The sequence below is a fragment of the Sinocyclocheilus rhinocerous genome, unplaced genomic scaffold (assembly GCF_001515625.1).
Source record: "Sinocyclocheilus rhinocerous isolate Xijiao unplaced genomic scaffold, SAMN03320098_v1.1 scaffold371, whole genome shotgun sequence".
Taxonomy (NCBI): Eukaryota; Metazoa; Chordata; class Actinopteri; order Cypriniformes; family Cyprinidae; genus Sinocyclocheilus; species Sinocyclocheilus rhinocerous.
Genome location: NW_015624205.1, coordinates 389473 through 394630, shown reverse-complemented (window position 1 = coordinate 394630; position 5158 = coordinate 389473). Strand labels below are relative to the sequence as shown.

Here is a 5158-nt window from a genome sequence, read left to right as displayed (position 1 = left end):
CTCTTGACTCTTTCTCTTCACTGAGTGATGTGGGCAGGACGAAACGAATAGCCCCGCCCCCAAGACATCAACTTTTCAAACAGCACCAGCGGACGTTCACCCTTTATAAAATCCTGTTGCAGGCGTCAGAGCAGGCAAGGGAAGTTAAACCTTCTCAAAAATGCATACAAATGGGACGTAACAACGAAGATGGAGTAGTTAACTTTAATCAATTCACTACGGAAAAGTAGTTGCTTTAATCAATTCACTACTGATGTGAAGAATTCAAATTAATTTAAACCTTTTTATAACCCTTTAGCCCAGTCAAGTTTTAATTTACATTCATGCATTTGGAAGATGCTTTTATCCAAAGCAATTGCAGGTATATCAGTTCAAGGTGACCGTGATTTCACCAAGTACAGCATGTTCCTGGATCAACATCGTTGTTGATCCTGGAACAACATTCCAATGAACCAATCAGAATTGAGAGATAACTTTTCAGGAAATATCTGTTTTAGGCTTATGATCAGGGTTAGGTGCTTCTACACCCTTGTTAATCAGCTATCATTTCACACTGATTTTAGGAATAAATTATGGCTAGGGTTAGGTTAAGGGGTAGGGATTGGGGTTAGTCTATATTTTTGGACAGTTATGTTGATCCAGGATCAACAAAAGATGTTGATCCAGGAACATGTCTTACTTGGCAAAATCACGGCAACCATCAGTTCATGCCCTGAGAACCGAAGCCAAGACTTTAAAATTGCTAGCACCATATTACCGTTTGAGCTACAGTTATTACGTAAATACGAATGTTATACTAGCTGTTAGAGCGCAATATAAACTGTGGTTAAGACAACAGGTCAAGAGAAATTTTAAAACGTAGTCACACAATGATCTTAAAACAAGTGAATGACAAGTTTCCATAGTGAAGGCTTATAGGATGGAAATAGCTGCAAATACTTATGAAAGTAGAATGTGGCTCCCTATTCATGTATAAATGATTATAATGTTAACAGGTCGTTAATTATCAAAAATATTTTAAGATATCAGAGAGCAATTATATGTGTAGCTGAGAATTATTATCAAGTAATAAAACCTTTGTTGTTTCCATCAGCATTAAATTACATATTAACTTCCTCAAAAAAAAAAAAAAAAAATCCTTCATGGACCGCAACTGTGCATGGATGTCTTTTGAAATGTGATACTATCACAATAATCAGTCGGTTTAAAGAATCAACATCATTGGTCAAAAAGTAGGCCTTTGTGTACTCTGTGATATTTAAGTGATAGTGAAGCCTAAGCCAGACACTAGATGCTAATCACAATTCCACAACATTAGACCTACAATATCATAATACTAATTATTTTTTTGTTAGTGGCAATTTTGTGAGCAACTGCTCTGTTGAAGAAATCAAGAGGAGCAGCAGTAGCACCCTCCCACAACAGTGCTACACCTACACAGTGTGTCACACAACACATATTTCAAGGCTTGCTAAAAAATTCAAGTCTTGCTCACTATTAACTCATTATTAACTAGTATCTATTATTATTAACTAGCATTATTAACTAGTAACTAGTATCTCACTATTAACTAGTTCTTTAAATATTCGTTATCAAAACAAAAAAAACACATTACTTCATTATGTGTTTGTAAGGATTGTCTACTGGTTAGCAGTGTTGTAAATTTTAACAGTAGTTTTGGTGCAGAGTTCATTGAACTAGTATCATAATACTTAGCCCAGCAGATCTGCCTTCCTGTTTGTCAATTAGGACTGTTGTATTTACAGCTTCTAAGCACTAGATTGAAAGATTACATTTCCATACAATTCCAGTCATTTTGAGGTGTCATTCAGTCTTACAATACAGCTATTTCAAGGACATACTATAGTAGTATTTACAGTCATTGGGTCTTTGAATAGCCCACGCAACGCAGGGTTATTAGTGGCAGTGTCATCAACCATGATTTGTTGAGGCATTTCAAAAAGAAAGCTTTGTAACATCAATCCAAAGAACTCTCCAAGCTTCAGATCGCATTAGGAGCTATTTGTGCAGAAATCCAGATAATCAAGAGTTCAACTTTTTTTCCACAACTGTAAGTTTCTTTTTGTTTCAGCTGAACAGTTCAGCAGCAATCTTGATGATTTGTTACATCAGCCCCATAACAGTGTTTCATTGTAAATGCTTGTGGGCGCAGTTTTCTCTACTTTGTGTTTCACTGTTCTCTGTGTTGCAACAGTTTTTCTTTTTTATGGGGGTCTCAGTCCTGTTCAGTGAACTATGCAGTCTCCTGGGTAACAGAAAGCAAGAAAGAGTACGGCAAACGCAATGACTAAACAGGAAGTGGTCATACATACAGATCTCTGGTGGATGAAACAGTGAAACTCTTATCTCCCCGCTCACAATAGAAGCTTTTTTTTTTTACCGCACTGATCACAGCACTAAACACTTTTGTAAACTCTAACTTCCTTTGCAAAATATGGGCGACAATTTGTAGTGCTAAAACTAGTCTGTAGTGCTGAAACTAGTCTGTTATGATATTCATTAATTCAATGTACATCTATGAAGTTTTCAGGTATAAATCTACATGAGCAATAGCACACTGCAAAATTTGAGGACTCATAGTGTGGGACAAGGTTAGGGAGGGATGTTCAAGCATCAGCAAAAAATACATAACAGTGTTTGTTTGGAGATACATTTAGGTATTATATGGAAAAGTTTTAGATGCATTTAGGGGAAACTGTGAACCAGTTATTGGAAACAGAGGATTCTTGCTTTCTTAAGGTGTTTGAAGTCAAACTTAAGCTTGAACATAGGATGCATGTGTGTAAATTTAAGGTTGGCCTAAAGTTAGGTTCTGTCAGGACAGTATCAATGCCACCCCTCCCACAGAAACAGAAGCCATACAGCCACAACCAGCCTATCTGTCTTTTTTCTCACAGCAGCAGCCATAACAGCTTCCATCACTACAATGACAGCACCAACCACACCTACCTCTTTAGAGAAATACCACCCAAGCAACAGAAATAGTTTCTATATACAGTATGCACATATTGATATAGAAACAAATTAAGAGTTCAGATGCAAAAGCCTCTAAAATGAGCATTTTTATCAAGCTCCTATGCTTAGGTTCAGTAATTTTACTTTAATGGCAATGTATAGGTCTTTTGGTATAGGTCTCTATGCCATTAAAGTGAAATGACTGAACATAAATATAGGAGCTTGATAAAAATGCTCATTTTAGATGAAAATTTCAGACGGCACTTAGAGGCTTTTGCATCTGAACTCTTCATATAGATGCTGATAATAGGACTTTAGAGTCTCATAATCAAAGAGGTTCCAAAATTGTTACTCAAGGCCTCCAAAACTCATGCTGCGTTTGCGTATGACAACCACGGGTGGCGCTGCATCAATGCAGGCTATAGTTAAGCACCACTAGATGGAAGCAGTTACTTGTAGAATATATAGTCTGTGGGTTTTTAAAACATTGAGAAATATAAGAAATAAGGAATTGACAGAAAGAAAGAATTGGAACCTGAATGAAAACATCTCATGACGTCAGATTCACAAAATGTGACAGACCCTCTTGTGCAAAACATCCAGTACGTTTTCATTTTTTAATTTTTTTTATTATGCAATAGAAGAACAACAAATAATTACAAAGACAAGTAAGACAGTGAGAAGGATCTAAATTCAAAGAGTAACCAGTTTTTGGGGTTATACAAAAGTTTGGATATAAATATTTTTTAATAAAATTGGAAAAGTCAACCCAGAACACTTTAGAATAAGCACAGTCCCAAAACAAATGATTGATTGTTTCTTCAGACTGAAGGCAAAATGAGCAATTGGGGGAAATACTATTGTTAAATTGAGCAAGTTTGTAATTTACCGGATAACAATTATGGATAATTTTGATAGAGACTTCAACAACTTTATTAGATAAGAAGAATTTTTGTCGAAGAAGCCAAAACTCTTCCCATTCTATATCACTAAATATGTTATTCCAAAAACTCACACAAGCAGGTAAAGAAATCTGAGATCTATTAATAATTGAACGCATGTCTTTGTTTAACATGGTATTGAGAAGACTTTGGTCAACAAATAAGTTAGTGTTATCAAAAAGAGGAGAGTCCAGTACGTTTTCATGTGCTTTCATTTGCTTTAGGAAATGACGCAGTTGCTGTGAGTGCTGAGGGGACTGGATAGAGAAGAGGGCACTAAAGCGCATCCCTCCACCCCATTCTACCCTGAGATACGTTGCCTAGGTTACACCTCTAGCTGCCACCTGAAGCGAAGCATCGCACCATCCGCCTCGCGAAAGACAATACCTCACACGTCAACACCTATTGAAAACCACACAAAAGGGATCTCACGAAACATAAATATACTCGGAAGAGAGAGACAGAGCATATTAAGACACGAGCACGCTCACGCACGCACTCAGACCCTCCTCATTGTGATTGTCAGTACAGAGAGGCAGGCTCTTATGGAGGGCCGCTGCTCGGCTCTGCAGCGACTGCAGCGCTTCCCGCTGCCTGCTCTTCCTCCGCGCGCGTCTCCGAGAGCGCTGTGATGTGAATATTAATGATGCTGCGCGAATCTCCGCGCTCATTTCCACCGCTTTCACCCATCTGAGAGGTAAGAGCGCATCCGTATTTCGCCGTATACGGTGCGGTTTGCATTATTATTCAGTGTCCATTTGATGCTGTGGAAGCGCGCGTCATGTCTTTTGGGGATGCTGAAGTATTGTTCTCAATGAAGAGGCGAAGCAAGTCAATGCGAGGTCTTTCAGTATGGTGCCTGTACACATATTTATACTGGCTGTTTCGTTCTTTAAAACTACCTCAACGTTGGGATGTGTCATTCAAGCTATCACAAGTAAACATTTGGTGGTCTTTGGTTGGTGAACACAATAACTGGTGGTACATCGAAATAAATGGTCTTTATGTTTATGGGGACAAAAAAAAAAACAGATGTACTTTTTCAGTATGTTTATAGCTAAGGAGAATCATTTTACAGAACCCATTGGATGGGTTTTGGGAGATAGAGGGGATGCATTTGTGATCCATAAATGGCATTCAACAAGTGTAGACTATCTCATTCTGCTATGTGCCTGATATTCTCCAGGCTGCCATCCTGTGTGTGTGTGTGTGTGTGTGTTTGTCTAACTGTTTGCTTGACT

At 38.0% G+C, this 5158-nt stretch overlaps 1 protein-coding gene across 2 annotated transcripts in view; it reads left to right on the top strand.

The window, feature by feature from the left end:
- The first annotated feature begins 4509 nt into the window (after window positions 1-4509).
- The window catches only part of LOC107739473 (tyrosine-protein phosphatase non-receptor type 5-like), a 17071-nt gene continuing 16422 nt past the window's right edge, over window positions 4510-5158 (top strand). For both annotated transcript variants that reach the window (XM_016551592.1, XM_016551601.1), the window contains exon 1: window positions 4510-4614. The gene's annotated coding sequence lies outside the window, so the exon portion shown is untranslated. The remainder of the gene's footprint in view (window positions 4615-5158) is intronic.